The sequence below is a fragment of the Amphiura filiformis genome, chromosome 4 (genome assembly GCF_039555335.1).
Source record: "Amphiura filiformis chromosome 4, Afil_fr2py, whole genome shotgun sequence".
Taxonomy (NCBI): domain Eukaryota; kingdom Metazoa; phylum Echinodermata; class Ophiuroidea; order Amphilepidida; family Amphiuridae; genus Amphiura; species Amphiura filiformis.
This window is the reverse complement of record NC_092631.1, coordinates 74,828,054-74,849,067: the sequence shown is the minus strand read 5'-3', so window position 1 is coordinate 74,849,067 and position 21,014 is coordinate 74,828,054. Positions and strand designations below refer to the sequence as shown.

General features: G+C 38.2%; 1 protein-coding gene and 1 long non-coding RNA gene across 2 annotated transcripts in view; both read left to right on the top strand.

The window, feature by feature from the left end:
- LOC140151410 (speract receptor-like) overlaps positions 1 to 21,014 on the top strand; it is a 141,336-nt gene that overhangs the window by 18,129 nt on the left and 102,193 nt on the right. The window lies entirely within an intron of this gene.
- Positions 696 to 20,355, top strand: LOC140149933 (uncharacterized). Its single transcript, XR_011858778.1, has 6 exons — positions 696 to 912; positions 6,894 to 7,007; positions 7,733 to 7,879; positions 9,407 to 9,574; positions 16,976 to 17,080; positions 19,570 to 20,355. It is a non-coding gene; the product is annotated as an uncharacterized lncRNA (long non-coding RNA).

The following is a 21,014-nucleotide window of genomic DNA, read 5'->3' as shown; positions in this document are numbered from 1 at the left end:
TGACCTCCGGTGTTTCAATCCAAAGTGGGCAGATATCAGTATAAATATAACGGTTCAATGTGATGTTGAAAAATGGGTTGTTGTAAACTGAGACGTAAATGTACATAAGATTTTTCTTTTTATATTGCTTGTTGCGGGGTAAAATCGCAAACACACGTGTCGATAGACACGTTGCTATATGCTATGATTGTATTGAAATAGCCTTGTGTGCGAAAATGAAAAGAAATGATGAAAGAGAGAGAGAGATAGCGAGAGAGAGAGAGGGGGAGAGAGAGAGAGGGAGAGAGTGAGAGAGAGAGAGAGAGAGAGGGAGGAGAGAGAGAGATCCAAAGTGTGTTTTGGTCACTCAGACTTGCTATTTCCTGTGTTTTTGGCCTCTCTCTCTGTATAGTCAATGGGAAGAGCTTTCAGGGGTGTGTTTTTGGTTTTGTGTTTTTGGTCATTGAGGGAAAAGTTTTGCCAGAAATAGCCTCTTCCATGAATATTAACTGCTTATTTAAATTATCTTAATTTTATTCTTTTGTAAACAATCTTAAAAGACCAGGGAAGAATTAAAGACAATAAACTGCATGTTAACATTTTTGTTCATTGTCCTGATGTTAAATCATGGCGTGATAATGATTTAACAGAATAAAACTCAGCGACAAAGTGAAGTGTGGCAACTGTGGCAACACCACCAAATTATTGCACGGGCAACACTCACTCATGCACAGCGGCACAACATTAATTTAGCATGACCTTCGTGATGCGTGATGAAAATACAGCATAATGCAGATTTCGAGGTTATACATCACATTTATTTGCTCTTTTGCTGTCTGGAAAACCATATTTTGACGCTTATTACTCACGACAACATCAACTGCCCAGCAAATCATGTAGTGAATCATGATCGCCCGGCATGATCGATTCAAGGTAAGCTTACTTTCAATTTTTTCATGCTTTTTTTCCCCCATAATATTTATTTATCATGTTCTGTTTGTTCACTTTACTTTTATACACAAATAATTTTCAAAATAATGGATACATTTTGATGGATAACAGTTTTATCGCTCGTATAAATCAAATTTTATGTAGTACGGTACTATCGCAATAACGAGTTCGGTGCCGAATTTGGCAGCATATCATGAATTACCATACATGCATACACATCATGTAGTACGGTAGTGCAGTAACAGGAGTAGACCTTGAATGATTGACAATTCAATTGCATGACCATATCATGCTACTGTTGTTATTTTTAACATTTCGAACAGTGCATGTACATTTTGGAAAGTGAAACAACATGTCATGTTTTCCTCAAGAGTATTAACTAAGAATTTGAATGCACATTATTGCACAATAAACCTTTGCTTTGAAATGCATGAATGAATGCACTATCATGACTATATAAAACCAATCACTCACTACGATACGGTACGCAAATCTAAGGGACAGTTTACACTCGAGCCGCTGATGCTGACACGACGCGATCAGTGATACAACAGTTAGTAAAAGTATTCAGTCATGTCAGTAGGCCTACAAGTGCCCAAGTGGCATGGGCCATAAATTGTTCGAAATATTCTCTATTCTTAGTCAGTGGGAGTGGTCTAGTTCGTAGACATGTAATCTGATTGGACAATCACATGATTTTGGGTGCCGTCTATCACTCAGGCGGTAGACGACCCCACGTCATCATGAGTGTTGATAGCGCGTAACACGATCGTAGAGGTGTGCGAATGCGTGTATCAAATATCGCGCTGTATGCGTAGATGCATTGCGGAATACACACGCTATAGTAAGAATTCCAATTGAATGAACGCAGCTTTTAACAGCTGCACTCGATCCAACCGCGATCGTATATTGCGTATTTCAAACTACAACGCGAACGCACGACCTTGGAAACAATGCTATCCAATCACGAGTGCGTTGGCATGGTTGGGTTCACTTCCGTGTTACTCATGCACAGTCGCACACGCTGGCGTACATCGCGCAGTGTACGCAAAAATTCGTCACGCTATTGAAAGCTGCATTCATTCAATTGGAATTCCCACTATAGTAGTACCGTAGTACGCGCAAAAAAAGAAAAGAAGTTGTAAAGTTTCATTCATTTTAGAGAAAGGGGAGTTTTTATAATTTAATTTTTGCTTAAAAAATAGATTACAGTTATTGAAATAATATTCAACTGACTAAGAATGAGAATAAACGATAGGATTATTTATTTTTACTATCCTCTATCTATGATAGACGACAGCCAGGTATTTTATCGTAGTGGATACCGGCTGCGGGGTCACTCAAAGGTTATCTAGGGGTCATTTAAGGTCATTAACCCAAAATTGTCAATGCATAATTGTGTTGGATTTTCATGGGACTTGGACACAACGATGCTTGGTAGTGACCCACATCCCAACAGATGTCAAGTCAAAGGTCATCTAGGGGTCATTTGAGGTCATTGACCCACAATGGTCAATATGAAAATTATATGCGTAATAAGTGCTGTTTCCACTTACTGCACATGGTGGATTCTCATGGCACTTGGAAACAAGGGTGCTTGTGTAGGCATACACATGTGACCCCAGCAGATGTGGGTTCAAAGGTAATCTAGGGGTCATTTAAAGTCATTGACCTAAAATGGTCAATGCATATATTGGGTTGCTGTTTGCACATACTGTGATAGATTTTCATTGGACATGGACAAAAGGATGCTTGGGTACGGGTACACAAGGTGTATGCCACAGTCAGCACCCACAAGCATTCACATTATCACATACATTCAGTAATTCATTTGACAAGCATGAATGATCAGATCATAATTCCAGGGGTCAGTAACACAAAGACGTAACTCCATTTTTTTGTCTCGCTTGAACTTTGTTCAGGATGGGACTTAGTAATCTGTGTGTGGGGGTGGGTGTGTGGATGTGTGTGTCTGTCCGGAGCTGTATCTGGGTAACCGTAAGACCTACGGGGAGGCTACTTGGTGGGAGGAAGGACATCCAAGTTTGCTCCGTAACCATATGTTTTCGGTGAAAAATATGCAAATTAACATCTAGCTAATTTGCATATTTTATGCGAAAATCAGCGTAAATTGATAGCGGAGTTTGTGGACAGACTATCTCAAGATCTGTCAGGCGCATGGTTGCAGGAATGATACACGCCTGCTGATCACCTCGACGAAAAGTATGCGCATTTAGTTTTTTAGTTTTTCTAATCTGCATAATTTATGCAGAATGCTTCTACAAATATGGCTGGAAATCTGGAGAAATCCGCCTTACGGAGTTGTATCTGGGGATCCGCAAGAAGAACCCTATATGCGCTATGATGATGAAACTTGGTAGGGGGTGGCATGACCTAATGATCAAGACCTGATTCGATTTATATGGTAATTAAGTACCTAATTTGCATAATTTATGTATAACATGCAAAAACCTATTTTCTCTGAGACTAGGGGTTGCACATTCTTCAAACTTGATGGGTGGGTGCATCTTGACCCCAGATAGAACAAGTTTGTATTGGTTAGTGGTTCAAGGTCATTCCGAGGTCATCCAGGGGTCATCTGAGGTCAAATTACTAAAAACTGTCGTATGGGCACAAAACTTGGTGAGTTCAGTCAACATTTAAAGTCAAATTTTTGGAAGGTCATTTCAGGGTCATTCTAGGTCACCCAGGGGTCATCTGAGGTCAAATTACTAAAAACTGTTGTACGGGCATGAAACTTGGTGGGTACAGACTAGTTACAGTCAACATTTACAGCCAAATTTTCGGAAGGTCATTGCAGGGTCATTTGAGGTCAGGGGTCATCTGAGTTCAAATTACTAAAACTGTTAAATGGGCATGAAACTTAGTGGGCACAGTCAAAATTTGGAGCCAAATTTTTGGACGGTCATTTTGGGGTCATCCAAGGTCACCCAGGGGTCATCTGAGGTCAAATTACTAAACACTGTTAAATGGGCACGAAACTTAGTGGGCACAGTCAAAATTTGGAGCCAAATTTTTGGAAGGTCATCCAGGGGTCATCTGAGGTCAAATTACTAAAAACTGTTGTGTGGGCATGATACTTGGTGGATGCAGTCAGCATTTAGAACCAAATATTTTTAAGGTCAGTTCAGGGTCACCCAGGGGTCGCCAGGGTCATCTGAGGTCAAATTATTAAAACTGTTGTATGGGCATGAAACTTGGTGGGCACAGTCAACATTTAGAGCTTAATTTTGGGTGGTCATTTTGGGGTTAGCGAGGATCACCCAGAGGTCATCTGAGGTTAAATTACTAAAATTGTTGTATGGGCATTAAACTTGGTGGCTACAGTCAATATTTAGAGTCAAATTTTAAGAAGGTCATTTCAATGTCATCAATGGGTCATCAGAGGTCAAATTACTGATAACTTTCACATGGGCATGAAACAGCATATTTGGAAGGTCATTTCAAGGTCAGAGGTCACTCGGGTCATTTGAGGTGAAATTACTAAAAACTTTTGTATGGGCATGAAACTTGATGGGTACAGTCAACATTTAGAGCCAAACTTTGGGAAGGTCATTTTGGGGTCACTAGGGTCATCAGAGGTCAAACTTGTAAGAACTGTCGGATGGGCATGAGACTTGGTGGGTACAGTCACCAGGCCTTGCCGTTTGAGGCGAGCGATTGCTCTCGCTCGCCACCGCTCGCCCTAACTCGATTTCTAGCGAGCGATTTTCAACTCGCCATAGACACTGTCACTCGCTGCGAATCTCCCAAAATCAGCAGTTGAATCAGCCAATTCAGCATTTAATCGTTTCTGTGCCCTCTCCAAGCAGAGAAAGTCACAAATTTTAGCGTGACTCACATGCTAAAAAATCACTCATTGATGTGCTGTATAGTTTGTGTTGTTATTTGCATGAATATTAATGAGCTTATATGCATATTTTGCCTACATTTTCATTAATCCACTCTGCAGCTTACATGCATTAATAACCAATCAACTTGGTTTGGTGATTGGATATTGTGACCTGCTGTTTGTCATGTTATATGCATTTTATGAATATTAATGAGCTTATTTGCATATTGCATATCATTTGTATTTACAAAACATTGTCATTTACACACTTATGAGTGAGTGCCACCTTAATTAATTCTAGTTTGCCAGAGGAAAGTCTGCCCCACCTGCCCCCCCTCACTGGCTACACTACTGCTAGAAAGTTGTTACCATGGTTACATAAATGCATATTCATGCAGTTGGGAGATACCTCTATTGCTGCCAAGTGGTATTTTGCATTACCTTTGCTGGAAAGTGGGCTATGGTAACTCGTGCTACATCGGTAACTTGTGCTACTGGTAACTTGTGCTACAGTTTTTTAGGGGTCATTATTATGTGATGGATAGTGTTTTGTATTTCAATTTCTTATTTTAATTCAAGGTACTACTAGTAGAAGGAAAATAATAAGTGGCATCAATTAAATTGCCAACATTTTGTAAATATATTAAAAAATGCATCTCTCGGTAACTTGTGCTACACCATATTTAGTGTTATGAAAACACAATGAAAGGAAAAAAAAATTAGCGGGGTTATTTAAAATGTGATGGATATTTCTTGAAGACCATATTTCATAGATATAAAATGTATTAAATTAAAAAGAAAAGTGCCCCTGTTTAATAAAATAGGCCCACTTAGAAAATATATACATGTAAGTTGAACAGGATTTTTCCACTAAAATTACACTCTCCGAAGAAATTATTTTTTTTGAACAAAATGTTAGAAAAATGCAGAAAAAAGTTTAGAACTTGAACATTGCATCTGTTTGGAATAATATGAAAGTTAAAAGAAATACATAGAGGCAATTTTATTTTTTTGAGTCATGTCCACTTTTGCTTGGAATTGCCCACCTACATAAATGGTATTTGTGAAAATTCGACCACTCGCCTAGCATCATGCTAGCGAGTGATTCACCACTCTCCTTTAAATTCTAGACCGCAAGGCCTGAATCACCATCAGCCAGGTGTCAAAGGTCAAATTTCAATATTGGTCCAATCAAGCTCAAATTGAACAGGCAAATCACCATGGGTTGTTGCAGGTTTATTTACTTCTACCAAAGGTAATCGCGAAAGCAGGCAGTCGCGAAAGCAGGTGAGACTCGTGGTTCGAGAATCGCCTTGTAATTCCATTTAGCACCCCATTAAAATCAATGGCCATTGAAACATAGACTTAACTACATAAGTCATTGAATGTGGACCATTAACTTTAAACTTGTTTTTCTCAGAATGGAGTTATGTCTTTGTGTCACTGACCCCTCGTTATTTACTACCGGTACTTGAATAACAAAATTATTTACGAATATCCAGGCGAGGTGAAATCCTAGCAATCTAGTTGTGAACAAAACACTAAACAACTAGTGCAATCGGGGCACTGGTCAAGAGGCAGGGTGTTAGCCGGGATCCCAAAACTGCCCGTCCACAGACCCAGCCTGGGATTTAGGCATCCAGTGAGTGCGCCACAGCATGTCAATTACAATCAGTCATATGTTGCAAAATATCAAATGGCGAACTGTTATAATACACTCCAACTGCAATAATGCATCAGAAATTGCTGTTTTATAGACATTTAAAAAAAGATATTGTACTATTTGTTGTCTAAGTAGTTACTGGTTCATGCTTGATTTGCACACCTGTTAACAACCCATTGACTTTGTGTTGTGATCATTTTGATTCAGTTTCCGAATACCGGTACCGATAGCGTGAACCAGTTGACCTGGCAACTATTCTTGCAACTAAAATTGCCTGTCCATAAGACAGGTTAAGGTTTTTTTCCATCCGTCTGCTTTTGAGATGGCCCGTCGAAAAGACGAGTGGATGGGTCTTTAGGCCAACACCTTGATGAGTTGATAGAGTTAAATACAAATCCTGAAAATAATATATTTTAAGTGTGTAATTGTGTAAGTTTATTTTTCCAGGCTCGCTGTACCGTACATGGCATTGATAAATACATTGTACAATGAAATAGGATTCCAAAAGGATGCCCAAGGAGGATACAAAGCCAGGAACTGTATACATATGGATGCATACAGGTAAGGGGGTCTAGATCAGTGATGGTTGCATTAATGAAATAGGATTTCAAATAGATATCAAAGGAGAATATAAAGCCAGGAACATTTCAGATTTAGGGACCATTCACAAACACTTGTTGGGGGGGCTGATGCAAAAAACATTTCATCGCAAAAAAAAAAATTCAGATCTCACAAATTTTAGGGCCCCCTTTTTGACCAGATAATTATGGGTAACCCCATAGAAAAGCATATAAACTCAATTTTCCCAGCAAAATTTGTGGTCAATTTTTTCATGTCCCCTCAGGAGGGTCAAAACCTTTAAGGCCTTCTATTTTGCATCAGGCCCCCTCTAACAAGTGTTTGTGAACGGTCCCTTAAGCAGTCAAATTAGCTCAATCGGTCAAGCATTAGACTCTGGTGTTTGAGCCCAGGCGCAGTCCATGTTTGTTCTTGTGATATAATTGAGTTAGCTTGAAATTCCCCTGGACAAAGAACTTACTGCTTATTGTCTTGGTTACCCATACAAGTACTCTGGGAGCTCATCCTGGCTGTGATGGTTTATTGTGGTATGTATAGGGTGTGTGCCTAGCTGGAAGTCCCTGATTCTTGCCAAATAGTTTATATTGTGTGTTTTGGGCCACAGTGGTCAGCAAATTCAGTGTAAAGCGTGCTGAGGCCTGTGACTTTAAATCACTGAGCTTTTTAAAAAACTTTACATTTCATCCCATTATTCTATAATCACACAGATAGGCGATGAGAGACAGTTATGGTTATATATCTACCAGTAGGATCCCAGGGTTTGAAAGCAGCCACCAAGGCCAAGCTACGCTATGACCCCATAGAACTTGACCCTGAAGAGATGTGTCGTATGCCAATTACGGCATCGAAAGCAGGTGAGAAATGCGGTGGCAACATCTAGGCCTAATGTGTACATGAAATATGTACACCCATTCATCTTTGCATATGAAAGATGTTGCTTTTAATAAACGGATAAAAAGTGAATCTTTGCTTTGTGTACAATCATTCCTATGGAGCCAGATGATCGAGGTAAGAACCACTGAACCAATCTTGATCAAAAATAGTAAAACTTAACTATAGCAATACTAGGTTGCCTGTAGCTTAATAATGGTAAATATATTCTGACATGCCAAATGTGTGTCAAATATCTGCTATGTGACACTAGAATTTCAGAAATAGAGTACCGAAGTGATTTTTTTTTCATCTTTAGAAAGTTGGCCTATATGTCATAAGCTTTAAAATGATTCATCATTTGACTTCTTACGATATCCGGAAGCGGAGTTATGGTTAATTGAACTTGACACACTTTAGCATTTGAATATGACTTTCAAGTTAGCTCAATTGTTAAGGCGTCTGACTATGGTGCGAGAGGTTGTGGGTTCGAACCTGGCGGTGCTTATTATGCTCTCGTGGAAAATTGAGTTAGCTTGAAATTCCCCTGGACAAGGAACTTACTGCTAATTGTCTCGTTGTAACCCGTACGAAACTCGGGGAGCTGATCCTGGTTGAGATGGTTATTTGTGGAATGTCTAGGGTGTGCGCTCTTGTAGCAGCAAAGTCCCTGATTAGACAATAATAACTGCGCACCATCTATTTTGAGGTCATTGTGTGAAATCGGAGGGTTTTGTTTTGGGCTGAGGTATTTTTCCGAGGGAGGTAGCTCCCGAGGAAAAATACCGAGGCTCAAAACAAAACCCGACAATTTCATTACAAGTTTAATTCACCATTAGATCTGCTGTTGTGGTGGTGAACAATACCACATGAAATAGGCAGTGTGTAATAATTATATATCACTGTTTCGTCTTAAACAAAAAGTCTGATCTGAGGAAGCCCATACATGCCATAGCCCTACTACTACCACAGACCACATCCTTGCCTTGTATTAATTACACTGATCACAAATGGGCATGTTAGAGAAAGCAAGAATTCTTGATCAAGGCTACTTTCCTATGTGAATTGATAACATAGGCCTACATTTCGAGTACTCGATCTTGAGTAGACATTATCAGACCCACCCTGATATACGGTGCGCTGTTTGCAGTAGATAGCAGCATACTAGCCTTAATGTAAGCTATTAGTGCATAGCATCAAACTAGCCCTAATACATGTATATAAGGTTAGCTATCTTCAGTAGACAGCATCAGATGTTTTGTGAATGTAAACACAATGCTATATTTTCCCAAACCAAATATTAACATTATTATGATAGGTGCTGTGTACATGTATAAAACCCATAATATTTAATATAATGAAAATGAACATGGTCATGATGGTGCTCAACACATAGACGTTTAAAGCATGTTAAGCTAAAGTTATACATCTTATGCGCTATCCCTCCTTGATCCCAGAAATGAAGTGTTTTGATAATAGCTGTTTAATTTTTTTATTTTAACGAATGGCAGCTTTCAAATGGATAATCTAATAAAATCAAGGCAAAAGTGGAGAATAAGCATGCATCATACTAATGCATTCGAAGAGTGAATCGCCACCTGTGGCACGCGGAGGAACAAGAACGCCTATGCCAGTAACCCTGTCACCTACGCATCTGCAGCATATGGCATTCAAACAAGGTGAGTTGTTGTATTGTTTCCTGGTTTATCACACTCCGCTAGTATAGGTGTATTTTGTGGGTAGCCTGCAAGGTACCTTTCACTTTTGCCCTTTGTTTAGTCATGTCATTCTCATTTCAAATTCATACACTCCTAGAACCGTCACTTAATCAGAAAAGCCATTCAAAACTGTATGCCCATGTATAAATATTGTATAATGCACTGGCTTGCAGTTCTGTGTATAAGTCATGTGTACACTACAAAATTTCTATACCGGCCGCCTGCAAGGGTAACCGTCGCCAAGGTACATAGATATGTACATACAGAATACCTACATGAGTAGTCTGTAGTACCAGTGCAAAACCACAGCTGTTGGGGGCCTGTGCAGTACCAACAGAGTACCTATGTAGGTACCTTGATGACAGTGTACCCATGCAAGTGGTCGCTGAAGAAAATCTTGCCTTGCAGGGTACAGCACACAATTACAATTATGCAATATTTACGCACCCTCACATATTTTATAATGGCTTTTCTTAGGAGTGTATGAATCATGCTTAAAGTTGTATAACTTTACACTGTTGCTTAAATTAGTTAATGCGTTGTTTTAATATAAACTAATAAGTTGTTTTGCAATTTGCAATTCATCATGCACTCCATGTAATCCATTCCATTCGTAACAAAGTATTTATTGTTATGATTTTTTATGAATGTTTTTTTCTTACTGTTTAACAATTAGAAACAATACTCTCATTTTCAATACATTTTAATCTTCATCGCTAATCTTGATCAGTTACAGCATATCATGGTGGTTGTTAAACGTTTATGTGGCATTATGCAAATATTGTGTTAATTGAAAGAAATCCAAACATTGTTTTTATTTGAGACAAATCATATCTGCAAAAGTTGTGTTAATTGAAATCCAAACATTATAACAAGTGTTTTGTTTTTAGTTGAGACAAATCATTTTGTGTTACCCAGCTGATGAAAGCTATTTATGCTTTTCTGTAAAATCTTGTTTACAATTTTACAGAAGGTCCTGAACACAAAATGGTCTCAAATAACCAAAGAAAGGGACCGAAACTGTACTTGGAATTACAATAAATACCATGATGATACCATAATCAAACTTTGGTAGTTATGCAGAATATGTACAATATACAGCTACATGTATCAAGGCATAATGAAAGTTTTGGCAGTTAAAATCTGAATTCCTTGTACAGTTCTGGGGAACATTTTGTTAGTTCCTCTGTTTCAATTTGCAAAGTTATATTTTCTCAAATTTGTCTCCATATTTATGAAGGGACTTTTGTATCTATCCAGTCTGTTGTGGGTTTGGACTTGATAGTTTTAGTCCTAGCCTGCACCAGATTGTTTTAGTCCCAGCCTGCAGCCTGCACTTGGTAGTTTTAGCCTACAGCCAGCACTAAGTATGTACAATGTATGTATGGCCTGCAGTATGCACCATGCCTTCATTATTGAAAATTGCAGGAGGCTCCGGGAGCTCTGTTAATCACTCTCCTCAGTTTACTAAAGTGCTCAACATGGAGCTCAATCTTTTAATAATAATAATAATATTTATTTCTTATGTGCAATTACATCAAAAGAACTCAAGGTGCTTTACAAAACATGATATTAAAAGCACATACATTTGTAAATGTATAACTTTTTTAAATATCTGTTTATTAAAACACGGATTCAAGAAGTGAGGAGCTCAGTAAATCATACTCCTGGAATGTTGTTAAGGAGAGCTGTAGGATAGGAGCGCTGATGTAATCGAGCTCCTCAAAAATGAAGGTCTGATGCACTAGGTAGTTTGAGCCCTTAGCCTGCAGTTGGTGGGTTTAACATGCAGTTCGCACTTGGTAGTTTTAACCCACCCTGCACCTGTTAGTTTTCGCCAGTGGCCCACACAGCGATATCTATCCATATAGAAAATCACCACTGCTAAAAGGAACTTACGTATGACTCAACACGTTGTCAGCCAATCACCATCCAGGAATCTTGATGTCATAAGAATGACGTAGTGTTTTGTTTCAAATTTTTACGTAAATTGTCAGTTTTCTAGCTTTTAACTGGTGTAACATTTGTTCTAGGATATCCCCTACCCTGGGAGTAGTACCAATGTAAAGCTCTTTCATTGAATACCAGGTCTATGCAGAGAAAGTGGCGAGAGCCTTTCCAAAATAGTGGGTTCAAAGAAAGACTGCAATATGCGTAACAAATTTTAAATTTTTTAAAATTTGGTCATATTCGAAGAGGTCGTTGACCCCTTTTTCATTTGGGTCATAGGTCAGGATGGTGTCTGTGCAAAGCTACTAGTCTCCTCTTTCATTTGATATACTATTTAAGTTATATAACCTTTGGGAAGTTTTTCAATCCCTTGTCTGCGAGTTGTCAGTTTACTGCAGATTTTCTTAATCCTTAACTGTGCAATGTATAGGGGGTTCAATTTTCAATTTGACAGATTACGCAGATTTTCAGTGTTCTAGCTTTGAATTGCTGTAACATTTGTTCTAGGATATCCCCTACCCTGGGAGTGGTACCAATGTAAAGCTTAGAGCCTCCTCTTTCATTGAATACCAGGTCTATGCAGAGAAAGTGGCGAGAGCCTTTCTAAAATAGTGGGTTCAAAGAAAGACTGCAATATGCGTAACAAATTTCAAAATTGTCAAATTTGGTCATATTCGAAGAGGTCGTTGACCCCTTTTCCATTTGGGTCATAGGTCAGGATGGTGTCTGTGCAAAGCTCCTAGTCTTCTCTTTCATTTGATATACTATTTAAGTTATATAACCTTTGGGAAGTTTTTCAATACCTTGTCTGCGAGTTGTCAGTTTTCTGCAGATTTTCTTAATCCTTAACTGTGCAATGTATAGGGGTTCAATTTTCAATTTGACAGATTACGCAGATTTTCAGTGTTCTAGCTTTGAATTGCTGTAATATTTGTTCTAGGATATCCCCTACCCTGGGAGTGGTATCAATGTAAAGCTTAGAGCCTCCTCTTTTATTGAATACCAGGTCTATGCAGAGAAAGTGGCGAGAGCCTTTCTAAAATAGTGGGTTCAAAGAGAGACTGCAATATGCGTAACGAATTTCAAAATTGTCAAATTTGGTCATATTCGAAGAGGTCGTTGACCCCTTTTCCATTTGGGTCATAGGTCAGGATGGTGTCTGTGCAAAGCTCCTAGTCTCCTCTTTCATTTGATATACTATTTAAGTTATATAACCTTTGGAAAGTTTTTCAATACCTTGTCTGCGAGTTGTCAGTTTTCTGCAGATTTTCTTAATCCTTAACTGTGCAATGTATAGGGGTTCAATTTTCAATTTGACAGATTACGCAGATTTTCAGTGTTCTAGCTTTGAATTGCTGTAATATTTGTTCTAGGATATCCCCTACCCTGGGAGTGGTACCAATGTAAAGCTTAGAGCCTCCTCTTTCATTGAATACCAGGTCTATGCAGAGAAAGTGGCGAGAGCCTTTCTAAAATAGTGGGTTCAAAGAAAGACTGCAATATGCGTAACAAATTTTAAAATTGTCAAATTTGGTCATATTCGAAGAGGTCGTTGACCCAGTGTCCGATTTACAAATTTTTTCCTACCTGCACTGGTGCATGTAGCCCAAAATTTCTACATGCACAGCAAAAAGTGTGCATGCACCAAAATTAAAGCAAACATAAAATCACATTGAATCACGATCATTGTCAGTTAAGCTTGTAATAATATTCCCGGCTCCACTGTCATTGTCATTTTTATGCCGATCACTCGCCGATTTCTTAGCCAAAACACTGGATGCTGTGGTTTCATCTGTTCTAGAACTAGTCGCCGACGAGGTGCACGATTTCCAGAATGATGCAAGTGTTTTTTGAGCTATTTCCTTTTTGCTGGACATTATTATGATTATTTTCCGTACGTAAACAAATATTTCCCACAGTTTAAATTCCGGTTCTTTTTTTTCAATGAAATGAAAATGACAGCTTCTACATGTGCGAGGGTATCGGGAATTGGTGGATGACGTCACATTACGCTAGCCCCTCTAAGGGAAGTCATAGTCTCGGACCAGACTGTATGTGGCTATCTCGAATGTTCGTTAGGATCGACAAGTATCAGACCGACGCAAACTGGCTGTGTAGGAGACTAGGGAAGTCAATGAAAAAAGTGACAGTTCTCACGTGATAGGGGTATCGGGAATTGTCAATTGCACGATTTGCGCCAGCCCTTCTAATGAAGTCAGGATATTGCGCTAAAAATAGATTGGGTTTTTCCAAATCGGACTGACTGCTTGTTTACTTTTGTATATTGCCTTGTCATATCACTAGCGCTAAAATTGTACATGCACGCGTGCAGGCAGGTAGTGAAAAGCTTCATGCACAGAGGGAATGTTACATGCACTGGTGCAGGTATGCAGGTGGTAAATCGAACACTGCGTTGACCCCTTTTCCATTTGGGTCATAGGTCAAGATGGTGTCTGTGCAAAGCTACTAGTCTCCTCTTTCATTTGATATACTATTTAAGTTATATAACCTTTGGGAAGTTTTTCAATCCCTTGTCTGCGAGTTGTCAGTTTTCTGCAGATTTTCTTAATCCTTAACTGTGCAATGTATAGGGAGTTCAATTTTCAATTTGACAGATTACGCAGATTTTCAGTGTTCTAGCTTTGAATTGCTGTAATATTTGTTCTAGGATATCCCCTACCCTGGAAGTGGTACCAATGTAAAGCTTAGAGCCTCCTCTTTCATTGAATACCAGGTCTATGCAGAGAAAGTGGCGAGAGCCTTTCTAAAATAGTGGGTTCAAAGAAAGACTGCAATATGCGTAACGAATTTTAAAATTGTCAAATTTGGTCATATTCGAAGAGGTCGTTGACCCCTTTTCCATTTGGGTCATAGGTCAAGATGGTGTCTGTGCAAAGCTACTAGTCTCCTCTTTCATTTGATATACTATTTAAGTTATATAACCTTTGGGAAGTTTTTCAATCCCTTGTCTGCGAGTTGTCAGTTTTCTGCAGATTTTCTTAATCCTTAACTGTGCAATGTATAGGGGGTTGAATTTTCAATTTGACAGATTACGCAGATTTTCAGTGTTCTAGCTTTGAATTGCTGTAATATTTGTTCTAGGATATCCCCTACCCTGGGAGTGGTACCAATGTAAAGCTTAGAGCCTCCTCTTTCATTGAATACCAGGTCTATGCAGAGAAAGTGGCGAGAGCCTTTGTAAAATAGTGGGTTCAAAGAAAGACTGCAATATGCGTAACAAATTTTAAAATTGTCAAATTTGGTCATATTCGAAGAGGTCGTTGACCCCTTTTCCATTTGGGTCATAGGTCAAGATGGTGTCTGTGCAAAGCTACTAGTCTCCTCTTTCATTTGATATACTATTTAAGTTATATAACATTTGGGAAGTTTTTCAATCCCTTGTCTGCGAGTTGTCAGTTTTCTGCAGATTTTCTTAATCCTTAACTGTGCAATGTATAGGGGGTTCAATTTTCAATTTGACAGATTACGCAGATTTTCAGTGTTCTAGCTTTGAATTGCTGTAATATTTGTTCTAGGATATCCCCTACCCTGGGAGTGGTACCAATGTAAAGCTTAGAGCCTCCTCTTTCATTGAATACCAGGTCTATGCAGAGAAAGTGGCGAGAGCCTTTGTAAAATAGTGGGTTCAAAGAAAGACTGCAATATGCGTAACAAATTTTAAAATTGTCAAATTTGGTCATATTCGAAGAGGTTGTTGACCCCTTTTCCATTTGGGTCATAGGTCAAGATGGTGTCTGTGCAAAGCTACTAGTCTCCTCTTTCATTTGATATACTATTTAAGTTATATAACCTTTGGGAAGTTTTTCAATCCCTTGTCTGCGAGTTGTCAGTTTTATGCAGATTTTCTTAATCCTTAACTGTGCAATGTATAGGGGGTTCAATTTTCAATTTGACAGATTACGCAGATTTTCAGTGTTCTAGCTTTGAATTGCTGTAATATTTGTTCTAGGATATCCCCTACCCTGGAAGTGGTACCAATGTAAAGCTTAGAGCCTCCTCTTTCATTGAATACCAGGTCTATGCAGAGAAAGTGGCGAGAGCTTTTCTAAAATAGTGGGTTCAAAGAAAGACTGCAATATGCGTAACAAATTTCAAAATTGTCAAATTTGGTCATATTCGAAGAGGTCGTTGACCCCTTTTCCATTTGGGTCATAGGTCAGGATGGTGTCTGTGCAAAGCTCCTTGTCTCCTCTTTCATTTGATATACTATTTAAGTTATATAACCTTTGGGAAGTTTTTCAATACCTTGTCTGCGAGTTGTCAGTTTTCTGCAGATTTTCTTAATCCTTAACTGTGCAATGTATAGGGGTTCAATTTTCAATTTGACAGATTACGCAGATTTTCAGTGTTCTAGCTTTGAATTGCTGTAATATTTGTTCTAGGATATCCTCTACCCTGGGAGTGGTACCAAGAAAGACTGCAATATGCGTAACGAATTTTAAAATTGTCAAATTTTGTCATATTCGAAGAGGTCGTTGACCCCTTTTCCATTTGGGTCATAGGTCAGGATGGTGTCTGTACACATTTCTGATTGGACAATCGCATGATTTGGTGCCGTCTATCAGCCCGTGACGACCCCACGTCATCATGCGTCTTGATAATCGTAACATGCGTGTAGAGGTGTGCGTATGTATCGCGCTGGATGCGTAGACTAGCGCGGAATACGCGAACGCGCTAGCACTACGCGCAACAGAACATGTGAAGTTGTACAAGTTTCGTTCATTTTATATGACGGTAACTTAGTTTTTGCTTTAAAAATTTGCTTACAGTTATTAATATTTAACTGACTAAGAATGAGAATAAACGATAGGAATTTTTATTTTGCCTATCCTCTACCTATGATAGACGACAGGCAGGTCCAATATTTTTTAATGAAATCCGTTGATAGTAAGCTTTACAAAATGAAGTGATTTAAAACATCAGTGATGTACCACCTTTTGGCTTATAACATTAGAAGCATTTACGCTTCATTGATACCGATGCCACCAATTGAACGAGAAGATTTGCCCCTTCATTTTGCATACCACTTTGTCCATTTTTTTCTCATTTCTTCACAAAATGCAAAAAAAATGCAAAAAAAAAAAATGCAATGGGTGTAGTACCCCTTAAGGTCACGTTTTGGACTTCAACATATGTATGGACTTTAACTATGCAATATGTGTATGGACTTCAACTGGAAGAGCACATTGATCAATTAGTAAAGAAAATAGGCAAAATTCTGCACATATTTTTAATTAATTATCCTTTCAATAAGATTTGAAGGATCTACTCCAGTAATAATAGGTAGTATTGCAAATGTTAAAAGAATTTGTCATTTTGTTTCACTTTACTTAACTTAACTATCATAATTTTATGACTTGTATACTTTTTATTTCTTCATGCAATGTACAGGTGATGATGAGTGTACAATACCATGTAAAAATGGTGGTACATGTTTCAATGGAGCTTGTCAGTGTGCACAGGGATGGACTGTAGAATACTGCTAAACTAAACAAGGTATATACATCACATCTGCTTTGTATGATTTTTAAAACATAGGCATACAGACACTGTGGAAGTCCATGTTTACAAGACCTATTCCAGAGGACACTACACACCATTGGAAAGAATTGAGCCTATAGGTTCCCCATTCAAGATATAATGTCAGGTCCATGGTGTGGCAATTACATTCACAATTTCAATATGTGAATGTCAGTCCTCAGTTGCCTGTGTAAAATACAAGGTCCATGCATATGCACAACGCAAGTAATAAGACATGGTCTGACCATGGAGGGTGGACTTAGGGAGGAATCCTTTTACTCTTTTCTTTTCCTTCTTTATTCCTAGCAAAGTCCAAAGTTAAGCTGGATCCATCTAATATTACGCTGCCAGTCACAGGATCTAAAATTGTATAGAATAGGATATCTAAAATACCTAAGAGTTCCTTCTCCCTAAGTCTAATCTCCATGGTTAGATCGGTCTAAAGTTAGACCTGGTCTAATTTATTTTGTGCATGTGGACCCAAGGGATTTTAAATGGCTCATAAACTTTTGTATTACACCCCTCTGTTCTAGATGTATCGATTCTACCTTCAATTTAGGTTATGACTGTCGACTGCGGAAACTTTGTAGGATCGATATGTAATTGAAAAGTACTAGGCATGCACCCAAGGCCAGTAAATACAGCACTGCTTTTGGCACTTGTGGGAATTTTGTCATTCAAAGTGAACACTTCAATGACTGAACATTCTTCCTCAGTATCATCTGATCCCGGGCATCTGATGAAGTTTCTGACTCTTGATTCATAAAGGTTCATCAAGAATCCGACACTGAATGACACCCTGTTTAAAGGATGTTCCTTTAAGTTAGTCCACAGATATAGGGTGCACAACTTATAAGTTCCCCCTAATGCTTTTTGAGATAAATCGAAAATTATTTAACGAAATGTAAAATTGTAAAAAGTTAAGAGTAACCTTGTTTGTTTTACAAATCTGGACCAATTTGTAGTGTCACACATCATTGCGTTTGGTCACAATGGTTCATTATGTAAAAAAAGAGGGAGTTTTAAAAGTAGCACCTGAGTCCATAGGAGTCAATTGTCAAACAATACAGTATGTTAAGCCTGTCCATGTGTTTGTAATGGAAATAATGTTTAGTAGGGGATATGTCCTCCTGCACTGTTGACAAGTGCATTGCAACGTTGCCGCATGCTGTTTATTAAAGTCTGGATCCGTTGCTGGTCCATGTTGTTCCATACATGTTGGATTGCTCGGGTTAGCTCTTGCAGTGTTGTGTTTTCATTGATAAGGTGGTCAACCTCATTTTTAACATCTCGGCCATTTATCATTAAAAAGAAAAGAATTAAACACCTGCTTTGCTTTTGAAAAAGAATAAGATTAAGTTTTCTTTTACAAACACATGAATATCCCTGGTCTACTGTATTGTTTGAGAATTGAGTCCTATGAACTCAGATGCAACTTTTAACAGTTTAAAACGGGCTCTTTTACATAATGAACCATTGTGACTGAACGCAATGACGTGTGACGCTGAAATTTTGTCCAAATGTGTAAAACAAATAAAGCTACCCATATCTTTTTACAGGTTTGTATTTCGTCAAATATTTTTCGATTTATATTAAAAAGTACGGTATTTAGGGGAACTTATAAGTTGGGGACCCTATATCTATAGAGAATAGAGACATATTGATATTTTCTTTAATGTACTTTTCTGTAATGAATGGTGATTAAATGGTTTCTGTTGCAATTAGTGGTGTAGTGGGTTAAGTCCTGATTTTCCTTAATTTGATTGGGCTATTGAATGTATATGTAGTATTTGAAGAGCTCCGTTTCAAAAGCCCTTACATCCACTTCTGGCTGAAATTTAGTTATTGGCATGATATTATAGTGTGTATTAATTGTATTTACAGACCTTTGTTATTTACACACCTTCGTGGGGGCCAAAGTCCAAACCACATACTTCTAGTTCTAAACTGTTGTTGTGACTATCTTGCGTATGTTGAAGCTGGTTGCTCATTGTCAATACATTGGCTCTAAGCAGGTGAATGATCATCATTCATATTATATACTGGGAAGAGAGTAGTTTTTGGCCCCCACAAAAATGTGGGGCTTCTGTTATCATCCAGATGGTTGCATGGGTGTCTACCTGGTTGGCTATCAGTCCAGGCATCCTCAGAACCATTAAACAACTGTGCTGCATGCAGAATAAACCCAATAACCGATCAACTTCAAAGTTGCTATATTATTTGTATTTACACACCTTTATGTAGGGTCACCTTAAGAACCGCATAATTCTAGTTTAAAATCAGGATTGGTTGAATTAAATGGCATGTGCCAGTAAAATAAAAATTGGGTCATTTCATTTCAGTTTTGTGTAAATTCAATGCCAAGTCTTCCAGTTCAATAATTGTCAATTGCAAGTTGTACAAATAGTGCGACATACACTTCATTGCCTTTACACATTGTTGTGATCATTCTTATTTTTCTCCAGGGTGATGAATTGACACATATGTACATAGTTGAGTCAGACCAGACAACAAAGATATGAAATAGGAATAGAGAACAAGACATTAGTCGAAGAAACAGAAGATGGGGACTAAAACTAGAGAATTGATGATACCAAGTCAGATCATTTTCATCAAAATAGATAGCAAAGCATAAAACTGATTTACCTTACCATTGGTGATGCAAGACAGATGCGATAACGCGAACGCAAATACGTGTTAAGGCAGAGCACATAAATTTGTCATGCCTGGAATCTGTGTGCAAATACACACTAGTTGAATTCCATATTTTGTTGAGGTAGTGGCTAAACATTGCCACTTTATCCGGGTCTGTAGTTGTATTGCTGAAATCACCGATCTTTTTGCAAGGCTGAGTGGCAATGATTAACTGACATTCCTCATGAAATAATCCTTTGAATAATATTGTTATGAACACGGCAGAGTATAGACTATGCCATAGTCGATTTTTGATAAATAAAAATATGTTATATAATCATTATGAACACATTCAGTTGAACTCAATATTATACTGTACTGATATTATTTTATTACATCAAAATAATTGTAAATGGTTATGAAAAAGTTTATATAATTATAATATTAACAGTAAAGTATATACGTAGGCTTATTGAATGCTACATATTATAATGGCACTTCAATACTGAACAGTTCTAATTTTAGAATCGACCAGTTTAATAATCGCGAAAGCCCGAGTTAAAAGTCGACTATGAGCATTGCATTTTTAACAGGACTTTGACCGGGTACTTCGTCCCTAACACACACTGACAATCATACTTGTTTATCAAACCAATTTAACCGCAAAACACAAAAGCCTGTACGTACAAACGCGCTCATGCTCCTAGTACACAAAGAGCCGCATAGTTGTGTACAATGTAGTTATCAAAGGTTACGGCACGTGCCCGGAGGATTAAAACCATAACGAGATCTGGGCGACCAATCACAAGCCAGATCCATTTAAAGATGCATTACATCATGGCCAATTTTAGTAGGCCAGAAATCTGACAATCTCATCCATAGACAACCGCGTTAAACTTGTTAACGGCAATCGAAAGTCAGTAGTCCACTTGGAAAGCCAACGAACAGAGGGAGTACCGTGGCTACAAAGATCAGATGTGAAAATCTATCAATTGTGCACAAATTAATTAAATCAGAGTTTTAAGAGTATGCACAATGGGCAAATGGACTACGGAGAAGTCTAGGCAGAGTTGTTCTGAGTAAACGGCGTTTGAAAATCTTGGTACCATTCCATTGGTCCTTATAAACATTTAGAACATTCGTGAGCACTCATTTGAAATGTATATTATAGAATGTACACGAATGATTGGCAATACTTGTATGTTCTGAAATAATCGATATATTCCTCAAAACGTGTTTTAACAGCTATTCGGCTTAATGCTGTATCCAAAATGTC